Genomic DNA, 17,028 nt, shown 5'->3' with positions numbered 1-17,028 from the left:
GAGGGGTAGGTTTCGGCAAACGAGAGATTGTGTAGGATTTGCGAGATGAACCTGAGTCCAAACATTTAAAAATAAATCCATGACAATCTATAATTGAGGTAACAGTTTTTAATGATAAAGTTGAGTGTTTAATAGACAGTGGTTCCGAAGTGTGTGCAATGTCACAGGAATTTCTAATCGCTCTACCTAAAGGTAAAGAAGTAACTATTATGACAGTAAGTGGGTTAAAAATAATTGTTGCTCTGGTAGAAGCAAAAAGGTAGTAAAACAAGAATTAATTATACCCATTACTTTAGGTGGGTTTCAGACTGTCCAGAATTTTTTGATTATTAATGGACTTAGTGTTGAAATGTTGGTAGCGGCCGATTTATTTCATAAACACAAAGGAAGATTAGACTTGCAAAAAATTGAGGCAGTAATAAATGCCTTTGCCTCGCCATGATGTAATCTAATTGAAATCTGATCATACCCCAAAGCCTTATCCAAGTATACCTCCTTGTCTTGTGATTCCTGAACAAAATATTTATTACCAGCCGATATGTACTATTGCAGAACTCAGTCTGTTTCCTCTTTCATTCCTGTTACCAAGCACATATTCTCCTGTGACAGTTTATTCTACTCCGCCCCTCAAAACCGCATCCCATTCCTTTTTCTACCTAATTACCAGTTCAATATCCTTATACAATTTCTCAATCTCTTCATTATCTGCTTGCGACATCAACATTGTATACCTAAACTATTGTTGGCGCCTATTTGTTCTCGACCCTAATAAGAACGACTCTATCAATGAACTGCTCACAGTAACTCAATCTCTGTCCTACCTTCCTAGTCATAACGAATTCTACTGCGATTATACCATTTTCTGCTGCTGTTAATATTACCCTATAACCCTCTTGACCAGAAATCGTTGTCTTCTTTCCATTTCACTTCACTGCCCTCAACTATATCAAGACTGAGATTAAGCATTTCCATTTCCAATTTTCTAGCTTCCCCTTTTTTTGGTCATCAGTCTTCTGACTGGTTAGACGCGCCCCGCCACGAATTCCTCTCCTGTGCCAACCTCTTCATCTCAGAGTAGCACTTGCAACCTATGTCCTCAATTATTTGCTGGATGTATTCCAATCTCTGTCTTCCTCTACAGTTTTTGCCCTCTACGGCTCCCTCTAGTACCATGGAAGTCATTCACTAATGTCTTAACATATGTCTTATTATCCTGTTCCTTCTCCCAGCTTCCCTACCACTTTCAAACTTCTGACATTCGACGCCCCGCCTGGTAGAACGTTATCCTTCCGTTGGTTATCCCTACTCTGATTATACCATTTTCTGCTGCTGTTGATATAACCTCCTCCCTGGCAGTCCTCTCCTGCCGGTACTTATGGGGGACCAGTCCGGAATCCTTTGGCAATGAAGAAATCGTCATAACACTTTTCCAATTTCAGATCACATGTCTTGTGGATACACATTATGCAGTGATTTCCATTGCCTTCTGCATCCTCATGCCGTTGCTCATTTGTGATTTCTCCGCCTTATAGGGGCAGCTTCCCACCGCAAGGGCAAGAGAGTGTCCTAAAGCTCTCTCCGCTGCTCCATCATCTTTGACAAGGCTGTTGGTAGAATGAGAGTGACTTTTTATACCGGAAGTAATTGGCAACACCTGCTGACGGTTTTTATTCAGAATTTAAGCAGTAGCGAGGTTCGATGATAATGGAACGGAGCCAAGTCTGGAGAACAAGCCGCATACCCTAGTATTTCCCAACTGAACGCCTCGATCGTTTCCGTGACCCCTTTTCCTGTGTGTGATGGGACATTATCATGGAGCAATATGACTTTGTGTACCCTTTTTCCATATTCCTGTCGTTTGCCAAATCGATCACCTGCTGCCAGTAGCGACCAGTGTTAACGGTTTCACCAGGTTTCAGCAGCTCGTAATAGATGACACCCTTCTGAGCCCACCAAACACAGAGCATTGGCTTCTTTCCAAATCGATTTGGTCTTGCAGTGGATGTCGCTGGTTTGGCTGGATTCACCCATGATTTACGACGCTTGGGATTCCCAGAGTACATCCATTTTCCGTCACCTGTCACTATTCGATGGAGAAACGACTTTCTTTTGCGTCTGGCGAGCACCATTTCACAAGTGGCCTTCCCATTTGCTTGCTGTCTTTCATTCAGTTCATGCGGAACCCATGTTCCCACTTTCTGTACCTTTCCCATAGCTTTCAACCAAAGAGAAACGGCTTTCTGAGTCACATTCAATTGTTCCGCTGGTTCCTATTGAGTTTGCGTATCATCTTCAACCAATAAGGCCAGCATTTCGCTGTCTTCGAACTTTTTAGGTTGTTTCCCACGCTCGTCGTTTCTCACGTCAAAATCGCTATATTTTTAATTTTTTGAAGCACACAAAACACTGTGTTTTCCCAAGAGCGTGTTCGCCAAACGTTGTGACAGGCATTCGATGTGATTCTGCAGCAGTTTTCTTCAAATGATAACAGAAACACAACGCTGTTAGCAAAACGTAGTTCGTAGACGCAAAACTATACATGTTTACGGGTTTGAAATAAACAAAAGAAATGGTTCCAATGGCTCTGAGCACTATGGGACTTAACTTCTGAGGTCATCAGTCCCCTAGAACTTAGAACTACTTAAACCTAACTAACCTAAGGACATCACACACATCCATGCCCGAGGCAGGATTTGAACCTGCGACTTTAGCGGTCGCGCGGTTCCAGACTGTAGCGCTTGGAACCGCTCTGTCACTCCGGCCGGCGGGTTTGAAACACATACCGATGTATGGAAGTTGGGTCACTGTGTGTTGACATTCGCCGTCAGCCGTTACAGGAAGCATATGGCGCTGCAAACGCGGTCTCAAGATCCCTCCGCTGACAGCTAGCACTGTCTACAGGGAAATTTAGATTCCACACTTCTACACCTGGTATGTAAGGATCACTTTACTCCTGATTTTAAGAAACCTCTCATTTTCCACCTCTGTAAGCAATCCCACTTACTTAAGCAATGTCCAAACCTAGGTTTCCCCACACCTGAAACACCTGCAGTGAAGTTCACCCCACACACTCTGCCAAGTGCAAGGCCAAATCCCCACCTATCAAACCTGAATTAACTGTGCCTCTCCTAGCAATTTGCCATCCTGTCCATCCCAGCAACTCCCACCACTGCTGAGGACATTATCCATTTCCTTACCATCATCCTCCAAAATATCCAACCCTTGCAATCACCACACATTGTATAGCTAAACTCCCTTACTGCCCACTCAATATTCCAACTCAACGCCCATGCCACACCCTGCCAAAACAAGGTCCACTTATTGTTTGTCCATCTCGACATCCTCATATAAATCCCTATGTTCCTAACTCATGCAACCAACTTCCTAGCCACTCATCAAGGCTAGATAGCACTACAGCATCCTATATAGCTACATCCACTCCCTACCCGCCAACAGTCCCCTTTTCATACATACCTGGTCCCAGCACAATATCGATATCTTAATCCTCAATGAAACGTTCCCCTACTCAGGTCACACCATCTGTACTTCTCCCTATATCCTCCACTGCATTGATAACCCGCTCCCCCTGGCCATTAGCCTCTTCTTCCAAGCCCTAAGTGTTACTTGTGCTTACCATCTACTTTCATCCTAACAATTCCATCCCATATGGTTTTCTCACCTACATCAACCCTACCTTTTCCATATTATTGATGCTGATCGCAACATCCATTAAAGGTCCGTTGCAGAACTCCAGTGGGGCGTTTATTTGCTGACTCCCTCCAAGGTGACACTGTCCCCAGCCCACAATATCCCCGTCCTGAAAGTAACACCACCCCAGATATCCTCCTTGCATCTCCCAACTTCCTTGGACTCATCACTGCAGAAGTCGTGTATCCAATTGGAAGTGACTACCTGCTGGTCCTCCTCATCATATCCTAGACACTACCGTGTCTCCATGCACACTAGACAAATCTACATCCAAAAACTGTCCACAACTGTTCCCATGCCAACTGGAATGCCTACCTGGAATCCACAGATACTCAGATTGAAAGCCACCCCATAATCTTACAGCAAACCTGTGCTATCCTCCATTCCACAGCCTTCCTGCAGCAGTCCTTGTCAGATGCTATCTCCACCCATATCCCTACTCAAGTCGTGTATCCTCATTGATCCACCATCCCATGGCAAGCTGTACTTATTCTCCACGAATTGTATCACTTACATTGCTTCTCCCAATGGACCTGTGACCTAGCTACACTTACATGCCAATAGAAAATACAACAACACAATTGAAATTTACACAGTACCAAAACCTGCTGGGACAGGCGCCAGATATGGATTAGACTCAATGCTACCCTCCCAGTTAACTCCTTGAATTACTAGAAGGCGTTCCAACGACTTACTGGCACTCATCCCATCCCTCACTGCCTGGTGCTTCACAGCAACAGCCCTTACCTGACGACTTGCACAAAGCCAATCACTTTGTATTTTGTCTCTCAGACATCTTCTCCATACCTGACAATCATAACTTTGACTACTCCCAATTCCCTACCGTCCACAAATGCACAGATAACACAGTCATATCCCTGGCTCCCATCTTTTGGTACATTAACAACATACCAGAAACAAAACTGAGCACCCCAGTCACAGAATAGGAGATAAAACAAGCACTTCACAGAAAACGCCACACATCCCCTTGTCAAGACCATATTGCCTATGGACACCTCAAAGAATGCACTTTCTCCTTTCTTATCACCTTTGCAACCCTGTGCACCGCTATCACCTGCACAGGTTATTAACCAGACTTGTGGAAAACCTCCAAAGTCCTACTGTACCTCAAACCGAATATATCCCTTGCTGATGCCTCCTCGTGCTACCTCATCTGCCTTACTCAGAGTTATCAAGGTCTTTGAATCTATCCTCTCCTGATGCACCCTGATAGCAGGAAATTTAAAGGGGGGAGGAACTACATCTCATGGTGGAAACTCTTTTTTAGTGTAAGATCAGTGTCCAGTGGGAAACTCAGCCATGCAAGTACTAAAGATGTCAAAAAAGTTCAAGATAGTTGCAAAAGTAAAATGAAAAATGTTAGTATATTTCATCAAAATATTGGGGGATTGAACAATAAAATTGATGAGCTTCTGCTTTGTTTAGAAGATATAGAAACTGAGAATGTAATAGATGTACTATGCCTGTCTGAGCATCACATTGTCACTGATATGCAAAAGGTTAGCATCAATGGGTACAAATTAGCTGCACATGTAAGTAGAGATAATATGATGAGAGGAGGAGTTGCCATATATGTCAAAAGCTTCCACAGTGCAAAAAATTTAGAAACTAAAAATTTTTGTGTAGAGCAACATATGGAAGCATGTGCCACTGAACTTAAACTAAAGGATGGCACTTTCATAATTGTAACAGTGTATAGGTCCCCCTCAGGGAATTTCCAGCTATTTCTGGAAAACTTGGATGCTTTGTTGTGCTATCTGTCAGACAGGGGGAAGCAAATTATCATTTGTGGGGATTTCAATGTTGATTCCCTGAAAGAGTGTAATAGGAAGAATGACCTTTTAGTATTACTCAGTTCTTTCAATTTGAGCTCCGTCATTGATTTTCCTACTCGGATAACAAAGAACAGCAGTACATTGATAGATAACTTTTTTATAGACCAAGATAAGTTTAAGGACATAAATGCTTATCCTGTTGAGAATGGTCTTTCAGATCATAGTGCACAGCTTGTTACAGTACATGACATAGCTCCATGCAGTATAATAAATCAGACTTTCAAAGCAGTGCGTTCAATTAACAATATAAATATTGCAAACTTTAGGGAAAGCCTACAGCAGCTAGACTGGGATGAAGTGTATAAGGAACCCGATGCAAACTTGAAATATAACTTATTTCACAATACATTTTTAAGGGTATTTGAAAATTGTTTTCCCAAGAAAATAGTTAAACATAATTCCAAGAAAACATATAAAAAACCTTGGCTAACTAAAGGAATAAGAATATCTTGCAACCGCAAAAGAGAACTGTATCTAACAGCAAGATGGAGTACTGACCCCGAAATTGTTCAATATTATAAAAACTATTGTGCGGTACTAAGAAAAGTTATTAAAAAGTCCAGAAGCATGTGTATCATGTCTGAGATCAGTAACTCTGATAATAAAATTAAAGCAATTTGGAATATTATTGAAAGGGAAACAGGGCAACCAAGAGCACAGGAAGACTTTAGTGCAATAAAATTGAATGACAAGTGCACTAACAAACAATCAGAAATTGAAAATATTTTGAATAATCATTTTTTAAATGTTGTGGAGAAAATAGGATCTAGATCTTCACTAGAAGAGGCAAGGCTATTAATAGAAGAGGCCATACCTGCACAGTTTGAAACAGCTGTAATTCCACCAACCTCTCCCTCTGAAATCAGTAAAATAATAAACTCACTGAAAAGTAAAAGCTCTTACGGAATTGATTGCATTTCCAGCAAAGTACTTAAAGCTTGTTCCCCACAGATAAGTAGAATTCTCAGCCACGTATGTAATAGCTCTTTGGAGCAGGGTGTTTTCCCTGATAGACTGAAATATGCCATTGTAAAACCATTGCATAAAAAGGGGGATATGTCGGATGTCAACAACTACCGCCCAATCTCTCTTCTGACAGCTCTATCAAAAATTTTTGAGAAAGTAATGTATTCAAGAGTAGCCTCCCATATTTGTAAAAATAAAGTACTAACAAAATGTCAGTTTGGTTTTCAGAAAGGCTTTTCAACAGAAAATGCTATATATGCTTTCACTGATCAAATATTAAATGCTCTGAATAACCGGACATCACCCATTGGTATTTTTTGTGATCTCTCAAAGGCCTTTGATTGTGTAAATCATGGAATTCTTTTAGATAAGCTAAATCATTATGGTTTGAGTGGGGCAGTGCACAAATGGTTTAATTCATACTTAACTGGAAGAATGCAGAAAGTTGAAATAAGTGGTTCGTGTAATGTTAAAACAGCTGATTCCTCAAACTGGGGTGCTATCAAGCACGGGGTCCCACAGGGTTCGGTCTTAGGTCCTTTACTGTTCTTGATATACATTAATGACTTACCATTCCACATTGATGAAGATGCAAAGTTAGTTCTTTTTGCTGATGATACAAGTATAGTAATAACATCCAAAAACCAAGAACTAAGTGATGTAATTGTAAATGATGTTTTTCACAAAATTATTAAGTGGTTCTCAGCAAACGGACTCTCTTTAAATTTTGATAAAACACAGTATATACAGTTCCGTACAGTAAATGGCAAAACTCCAGTAATAAATATAGAATTTGAACAGAAGTCTGTAGCTAAGGTAGAATTTTCAAAATTTTTAGGTGTGTCCATTGATGAGAGGTTAAACTGGAAGCAACACATTGATGGTCTGCTGAAACGTCTGAGTTCAGCTACGTATGCTATTAGGGTTATTGCAAATTTTGGTGATAAGAATCTCAGTAAATTAGCTTACTATGCCTACTTTCATTCACTGCTTTCGTATGGCATCATATTCTGGGGTAATTCATCGTTGAGTAGAAAAGTATTCATTGCACAAAAACGTGTAATCAGAATAATTGCTGGAGCCCACCCACGGTCATCCTGCAGACATCTATTTAAGGATCTAGGGATCCTCACAGTAACCTCACAGTATATATATTCCCTTATGAAATTTGTTGATAATAATCCAACCCAATTCAAAAGTAATAGCAGTGTGCATACCTATAACACCAGGAGAAAGGATGATCTTCACTACGTAGGGTTAAATCTGACTTTGGCACAGAAAGGGGTAAATTATGCTGCCACAAAAGTCTTTGGGCACCTACCAAACAGCATCAAAAGCCTGACAGATAGTCAACTAACATTTAAACATAAATTAAAAGAATTTCTAGATGACAACTCCTTCTACTCATTGGCTGAAATTTTAGATATAAAGTAAGCAAAAAAAAAAAAAAAAAAAAAACTTAATCATTAGTGTCATGCAATATTTTGTGTAATGTAATTTCTTGTACAGACATCTTTTATTAACCTGACACGTTCCACATCATTATGAAGTGTCGTATTCATGATCTATGGAACAAGTATTAATCTAATCTAATCTAATCTAATCTAATCTAAACTTGTACCAACACTATCAGCTTCCTGTTACCTAGTGTGCTTCTGTCCATCCTTCTCCACTGATTATCAACCCTTGAACCTCATTGTCTCCTATCCCAACAACTCAACAACCACAGATCCGTCATATTTGTCTCCCTTGGGTTAGAGTAAGCATACGGCCATGTATGGCTTTCCAGTCTCTCTTTCAAACCCCAGATGTATGTATCCACTTCCAGTGAAATACGTCTGCCTTATTGCATCCTTCCTCTCCAGTCGTTCATCATGTACGCTTGTTAACAACACACACCTTACACCCCTCCAGAAATATCTCAAGGTTCCATTCTTTCCCCTCTCCTTCATCTCTTACAAACTACCAATTTGCACAAACCACCTCCTCCCATCCACCTCCTTCCGTATGCTGATGGCACCACTTTACTTGCCCCCTGTCCCACACTGTAGAAATCCTAATGATCCCTCCAAATCCATCTCAATCAGTTTACCTACTTCAGATTAACCCTTTCAAAACTGCACCTTCTGTCTCCATTACTTCTACCTCACCAGTTACGACTGTCCTATCCAGCTAACAAATACACTGAAGTACCTTGGACTAACCTTTGACTGACAACTAATGCGGAAACCTCAGCTGCTAACCACCCAACAGAGAGCCCATAATAGACTAAAACTACTAATTAGCCAAACATAAGGGTATGCCCCTCTACTGTCCTTCACACATATAAATCCCTGATCCATCCCATCCTTTGCTATGCAAATGCTGCATGAATACCCACCCAATCTTTTGCTATGCAAATGCTGCCTGGATATCCACCCCACCTAAGTTCTGCAAGTCCCTCAGATCCTCTAATACCATGCTGTTTGCCTTGCTTTCTGCATTTACTTGCATTCCTCCACAAGAATCCTTTATCATCTCATCAAATTTCGACTTCCCTCACCTGCATTGAACTCCTCTGAATAACCTACATCATCCGCTAACTCGACTCCAACAATCCTATTGTGTCCCCTCTCATTTCCAGTACTAGTGTGCTGTCATGGCTCCATGTACACACCCCACTGACCTTCCACCTACACCCCCTACATGCCCTCTCTCGAACAAATTTCAATTGCCTCCCTCATCCAGACTCCGAGCTCTACCCCAACGTATACCTACTCTAGCAACTCTGAATCCACACAACACTATCCATCCCCCCCTCCCCCCAAGGCCTCCCTCCTCATCCTCTCCCCATTCTACATCTCCTCCTTTTCCCCTTCCCCATCACCTCCCAGCTTCTTTTCCTCTCAGATGTATAGAACCCAATACCAACTACCCCTCTCTTCCTGTCCCCCACCACAGCCACCCCTGTCTCATCACCACATCTTACCAGTTCTCATCATCACCACTCCCCCTTCTCCCACGATAACAACCTTCCTTTTCATCAACAGTCTACCTTCTGGGGCAGGCCCCTTTCCAGGGAAAGTGTGCAGTACTCTGTTTTTAATGGTCAGTGTCTCTTCTGTAGTGTCTAGCGTTCTTCGGGCATTTTTCTAATGTTTAATGTTTTTTAGGCGCTATTCAAGTGTTTTTAACGATGCTCTCCGCCCACATGCTTATCAATGTTTTTTTTAAACTTCTCATTACGACAGAATTATTTCTTACATTCTCCCATTAACAACATCGTTCAGTATAATTTTAAATTTATGGTAAATATGGGTCCTTGTTTTGTGTTTAGCGTCTAAATTAGAGGATAATGTCTATCGGCTGGAGAGCGGATTAATAGTACCGCTACCAGCTCAACCCCGCCCCCACCTCCCAGCCACATGTGGGAGGGGGAATGAATTAATAATAAAGAAAACAAAAGTTTGACGACTTCGCTTTGCACAGTTACAGGTGGAAAGCGATTTTTAAATTAATTACAACGATATAACCACGTATGTTACTATAGGTGAATATTATGTTTGTGTAATGGTATGTCCAATGTAGTTACATGATTTGTGTTTAGCTGCTTTTTGCTATGGTGTTTTGCAATGTTTTCAGCCACTCTTGAGAATGGGGAATGCTAGAAACTGGCAGTATGAAAAATAAAAATAATTATACACTGTAGTTCTTCAAATTTATTGAAGCTGTGGGACACACACAGAAGAAAATTAGAGGAAACACTTTTATTGGGACTGCTCGGAACCTCAATAATATCATCAATCGTTAAGTTAAAGTGAATGAAAGTACGTAAACACGACAGAGGCAAATATTCACACCCATAACCCATAAGTGCTGACTGTTACAAATGTGTAGTATGAGTTCATTTCCACGTTTCGTGTGTATTTCAATACATAGAACCAAAAGAATTGAAATAATTTGTCTACTACTTATTATTTACAGAGAAAATATTTAATGTGCACAGATTAAAAAGACATTATTCACGTAAACAAAAGATCTCATAACTTGTGAAACATGATGGCAATAAACTTTTGCAGTAGTGTGCCTGAGAAGTTACAAACATGACTTTACAGTATGAAGTGCGTGGCTTCTACAAATGCGTAGAGTGGGCATTGATGAACTAGCATAGACTGAACACCAGTTAAGTCCATATAAACTCACGTTACCTGTATGTAAATCTGGGTACTATAGGGTTAAGTAAATACAGATGTCGAAAGTGACGAGTATACACTGCTGGTGATTTATGTAACAAATTATGTAACAATAACTAATAACTCCAAGACTGTGATAGATGGGCCACACACTGTCAACTGACAACTATGCCTTTCCAATAGCCTGACTGTATGTCAGAATGAAAGCGGTGCTTCAGGGGCTGTTAATGTCGGTTATTCCAGAGGGGACCGACTACATGTCCTTCACGTAACTTTTCAGTTGTTCTCACGAAGCTGTTCTGCTTGCTATTCCTGTTCTCCTCTGTCTTCTGCTTGTAGATGTGCGATGCTTATGGTCAGTTTGAGAGAAAAGAGAGCGCTAGAAACCAATGGCTAACATAAAAGCAGAATGGTGTGTCACAATACAACATTATTTTGTGATGTTCAGTGCTTTGCAGCCACAAGCATCTAGTACAGATGGTGCAAAGGACATGTAGTAACCTAGGGCCTACAATGGGAAAAGTGATTAAAAGTGACCATTTTTAGCGTTTCTCGTGGAACAGATTATTTTACAGTAATGTCAGACACTTCCATAACTGTCAACATCTGAGCACTGTGTATTACGGTTCTCGGGCACAGGCTTAATGTATCAGGTTTCATAACGTTAATAGTAGTAGTAGTAGTAGTAGTAGTAGTTTTATTCATCCGTAGATCTCTTTTTACAAGGATATAGGACATGTCAAAGTATTTACAAGCTTAGATCAATTTACAATAAGCTAATTCGTATACACATATATTTACAGACTTCTAGTTAGAGACAATCATCAGATTTTACTCCTGGTATACAATAATTTATTTACAAATAACTCATTAAATAATGTAATGCCACACTATTCACTCATATTTCCCTATCAGTCACTGCACACACTATACACACATTGTTTCATAACACTTCACTCACTACATACACACACACACACACACACACACACACACAGACACACACAGGTGATCCTTGGGCCATTTTCTGTACTGCAAGTTCCCATTTGCTATCCTGAAAAACTGAGTCAGCATCCCTTCATAATGAGTGAGATGTTGAGCTCAGAAAGAGGAAGAGGTGTTAGTATTGTGCTATGCATAGCTTGAGGGGAGAGTGTCTCTAGAAAGGAAAAAAGAAGAAAAATAATAAAGTGAAGGTGTTATGTGGAATATTGGATGTTTTATAATCATCATTATTATTATTATTTGTTTGTATAACATTTTTTTATCAAACCCCTACTCTGCTTTATCTAAGTAATCCTTCAATGTATAAAATGTATTGCATAACAGGTACTTTTTAGCTGCCTTCTTAAATAAGTGTATTTTTGAAATTTCTTTAATCTCTTTTGGTAATTTATTGTACAGTTTTATTCCTTGGTAGAAAATGCTGTTTTGTGTTTTATGTTTATTTTTTCTTGGTAAATGTAAGTTGAGTCTATCTCTTGTTGCATGGTCATGGACAGAGCTGTTTGTGCAGTAATTGCCAATGTTGCTTTTGATGTGTACAACTGACTGGTAAATGTGTTCACATGGAGCAGTTAAAATTCCCAGTGTTTTGAACAGATCTTTACAATGAGCTCGACTACTATTTCTGGTTATTATTCTTATGGCTCTTTTCTGGAGTTTGAAAATTGTGTTCATATTTTGTGGATTTGTTCCCCAAAAAAGAATGCCATAGCTAAGAATTGAGTGTACATATGAATAATATGTAACTAAAAGACACTGCATGTTACACACAGATGATAGAATTCTAAGGGCATAACATGCTGATGACATTCTGTTTGCAAGTACCTTTGTGTGTTCACACCACTTCAGCTGAGAGTCAATATTCATTCCTAGAAATTTTGCATTTGTTACACAGTCTATAGAGATGCCATCTACATTTAATTTAACATTGTCATTTTTCCTCTTCAAACTGAAGTTCATGGCATTAGTTTTCTTTATGTTTAATGTCAATTTGTTGCTTATTGACCAATCGTAAACTTCCTTGAGAGTTTCATTTGCTTTCTCGGTAAGGAGTTCTCTTGTTCTCTCAGTGACTATAATATTGCTGTCATCAGCGAAGAGAATTTTCTCACCATGAGTAACACTACTGGGAAAGTCATTGATGTATATCAGGAATAGTATTGGTCCTAATATGCTACCTTGTGGAACCCCTATATTAATATGTTTTGGTTCTGATAAGTATTTTACTAAATGTTTAGATCTATTTGAAGTATGTGTTATCTGTACTCTTTGTACCCTATCTGTTAGGTATGATCGAAACCAGTCATTAGCTACCCCTCTTATTCCTAATGCTTCTAATTTATTTAATAGAATCTTGTGGTCGACTGTATCAAAAGCCTTAGAAAGATCCAAAAATATGCCTGTGACACACTCATCTTTATCAAGAGCATTAAGTACAACTTTTGTGAATTCTACTATGGCTGACTCCGTATTTTTGCCACTTCGAAAACCAAACTGTGATTTGCTTAAAAGATTGTATTTATTCAGATAATTCATTAATCTGTCTTTCATAATTGCTTCTATTATTTTTGAGAATGCTGACAGCAGGGAAATGGGCCGGTAATTTTCTATGTCTTCTGCATTACCTTTCTTAAGCAAAGGTACAACTCTTGCCTGTTTTAGCTGCTCTGGAAATGTCCCTGATGTGAAGGATTCATTTATTATATTTGTTAATGGGCCTTGTATAATCCCTATGCATTGTTTCAGTACACACATTGGTACATCATCTAAGCCTTCTGACTTTTTATTTTTTAGCTTTTGAACAGTTTTATTGACTTCATTCTCTGTGGTTGGAAGTAACATCATTGTATCTAGTGCAACAATTTTTGCAGGTGTTATATTTGTTTTGGGGAATTTTTGCTGTAACTTCTCTGCAATACTTGAAAAATGCTCGTTTACATAGTTTGCTAAGTGTTGTGGATCATTTATTACCTTATCCCCCTCCCTTAGCAGAATGTTATTCTGCGTTTGTTTGCCTCTCCCCGTTTCCTTTTTTATAACATCCCAGACTGCTTTGCTTTTATTCTCTGCATTATATATTATTTTGTCATTAAATGACTTTTTTGCAGCGATCAGCACCTTCCTATAAATCTTTTTGTATCTATGATAGAAATTTAAGAATTCTGGATCATTGTGAATCTTTTTCATGGAACTGAGGTGTTTAAGTGTTTGGGAGGACTTCTTAATACCTGCTGTTATCCATCTGTTTTTGTGAGATGTTGATACAGTCATGCATACTTTTGGAAATGCTGTTTCAAAGTTCAATTTAAACAATGTGGAGAATTTGGAGAATTTCATATTCACATTGGTTTCCTTATACACTTCATCCCAGCTTTGTTTTTCTAGTTCTTTTGAAAAATCTTTTATTTTGATTTCTGATAGATGTCGTTTATAGGCTTGTAGTTTAGGGAATGATTCGATGCCTGATTTTACTGTTGTTATTTGACAGAGATGGTCTGATAGTCCGAGATCTTTTACAGCTAAAAGTGGATAAATTAAATCTAAAACAAAATCTTGGTTTAGAGAAAATATCAGAAGCATTTCCGCCACTGCCTACATACAGAGGACTTGATTAGTTAACCATTACCAAAATTCTCCTCGTCTAACAGTCGATATAGTGTGGTCTCGATGTCTCATGAGAATTATGACAGAAGTGGGGACTATTATGTCATTTCTTAATCAGCTGTTAAAACAGTACTAATGCCAACTGCACCAATTATATGCCCATATAAAGTTCCAACTTTTACACAGTCCAGTTTCTACGCAATCCAATCTAGCCACTGTCACGAATGATGATGATGAAATGATGAAGACAACACAAACACGCAGTCTCGGGCAGAGGAAATCCCCAATCCGGCCGGGAATCGAACCCGGGACCCCGTGATCCAGGACCACAATTTTTTAGAGACGTATGAAAATTTTGTGCCGAAATGAGACTCAAACCCGGATTTCTCGCTTAACACGAGCGGATCGCGTTACCTACTTTGGCTACCCACGTACGCTCCCCGGACCGGTCCAAACCTCCGTGTACCAGAGTGCCCGCTAATAGCTCGCACATTATGAGATAGCCGCACCAGGGGGAGATAACATTATTATCATAGTTTAAGCCCGTCTAGGCATGTGGTACAAATGTCTGCATTTTACGATGCCCGCTTAGTGCTATGCAATGATTTTAACCTCCGTCTCACCACACTGTTCGCAACGCCCCACGGCGGTTCCTTACAAGTACCACTTAACACTACTCGCACGCGTTATAGCGTGTACAGGCATGTAATACAAATCTGTTTCACAATGTCTGTATTTTACGGACAAATTGTCCTTCAGACCTGGATGCATGTCTGAAGATCATTGCATAGTACTACAAAGATACTGTAAAATACGGACATCGTGAAATACAATTGTATTACATGCGTAGCCGGGCTAAAACGACGGCAATAACATTGTCTCTCTCTGCTTCGGGAATCACAAACGTGCGAGCACTAGAGAACGTGCACATTGTGGCATAAGGAGGTTTGGATCGGGCTGGGAAGCGTGTACGGAGAGCCGAAGTGGTTAAGGTGGCAGTTGGCGCTGCGCAAGAAGTCCGGGTTCGAGTCCAAGTTCGGCACAAATTTTGATACGTCTCTAATAAACTGTACAGCTGTCATCCAACCGTGTTCCCAATCTGCGAATGCATTTCGTCTTTGTAACATGGCAGTAGGTCGTCAGCAGTGCTCTCTTTCAGACATGTATGCAGGTCAGAACGACAGTGCATAGTACAACGGGCGGTCAAAAAGATTCCGTTCGAAGGTCCTATGGTCCAGAATCGGTTTCCAGTCAGGCAAAATCGCAGTGAACAATGAGTCAATCATCCCACCGACGCACGACGTTGAAAATACCTTTTCGGTAGAACACCTTGTGTTGCTGCATGAAGAAGCCCGTAACTGCCTGCTGGACACCGTCGCTCGACAGGGATCGTCGACCCTTCAGGGCATTCTTAAGGCACCGAAGGTGCGACAGTCGCCTGGGGAGAGGTCAGGGCTACAGGGTGGGTGCTCGAGCGTCTGCCGCTTCAGTTGGCGTAACTTCGGCGTCGCGAGATCTGTGGTATGGGAATGTGCGTTCTCATGAATCGTCAGCACCCCTCGTCGCAGTTTTCCCGGATGTTTCGCCTTAATTGCTCGCCGTAATTTCGCCAGAGTTGCACAGTGCTGTTCCCCAGTGATGTAGAGACAAGGTTCCTTGAAATCAATAAGCAGAGGGCACCATTAGTCAAAGAACAGGGTGAGCATCACATTTTCCGGGGATGACTGGCTCTGGAAATTCTTGGGACGAGGGGACGACGGACGGCACCGCTGTATCGTCTGCACTTTCGACGCAAGTTTCATGTGGTGTCAGCACGTACCGTCGCGTACAACGACCGTTCCCCATAGACATTCATTGTCCTGCGATGGATGTCTAATTGTGTTTGTTCTTCGGCACGTTGGTCGTGTCTGAACGCATTTGGTAATAGCCTCGTCGTAGGTCACGTTTAGCCGGCCGAGATGGCCGAGCGGTTCTAGGCGCTACAGCCTGGAACGGCGAGACCGCTACGGTCGCAGGTTCGAATCCTGCCTCGGGCATGGATGTGTGTCATGTCCTTAGGTTAGTTAGGTTTAAGTAGTTCTAAGTTCTAGGGGACTGATGACCTCAGAAGTTAAGTCCCATAGTGCTCAGAGCCATTTGAACCATTTTGAGTTCACGTTTACGCATTTATCATCCGCACGTCGGAAATAAACGAGAGCCACATTAAACCCTCGACCACCTGTCGGTGCTTATATACATGCATCGGATTCGCGTTACGTTCATATACGCGGCAGCAGTACTCTCAAACGGAAACTTTTTGATCGCCCCTTTGTACACCGCAGACACTACAGAATACAGACATTGCGAAATAATTTTTATAACGTAGCCTAGACGGGCTAAAAACGACGATTGCCACATCGTCTCTCCCTGCTGTGGGAGTCACACAACGTGCGAATACCAAGGGACCTGGACGCTCTGACATAAGGAGGTTTGGAGTGATTAGCCAAAGTGACCAAGTCGACCTCTCGCGTCATGTCAGAAGCCTGAGTGCAGGTCCCAGTTTGGCACAAATTTTCGTACGTCATTAATAAAATGTGCAGCCGATGTGTAACTGCTTACAGTATGCGAGTCGTCTGGTTGCTACGGCTGAAGATTGTCGGCAGTGTCCATTTCTTTAGACCTACATGCATGTCTGAAGACACTGCATACTAATACTAAGGAAAGTAAAGGACAGGCAG

General features: G+C 40.9%; 1 protein-coding gene across 1 annotated transcript in view; it reads right to left on the bottom strand.

Annotated features, from left to right (window-relative positions):
* Positions 1 to 17,028, bottom strand: part of LOC126284828 (hatching enzyme 1.2-like) — a 116,989-nt gene that overhangs the window by 68,659 nt on the left and 31,302 nt on the right. The gene's annotated exons all lie outside the window — the stretch shown is intronic.

The sequence above is a fragment of the Schistocerca gregaria genome, chromosome 1 (genome assembly GCF_023897955.1).
Source record: "Schistocerca gregaria isolate iqSchGreg1 chromosome 1, iqSchGreg1.2, whole genome shotgun sequence".
Lineage (NCBI taxonomy): Eukaryota > Metazoa > Arthropoda > Insecta > Orthoptera > Acrididae > Schistocerca > Schistocerca gregaria.
The sequence above is the reverse complement of the archived record's forward strand: the minus strand, read 5'-3'. Positions and strand labels throughout refer to the sequence as shown.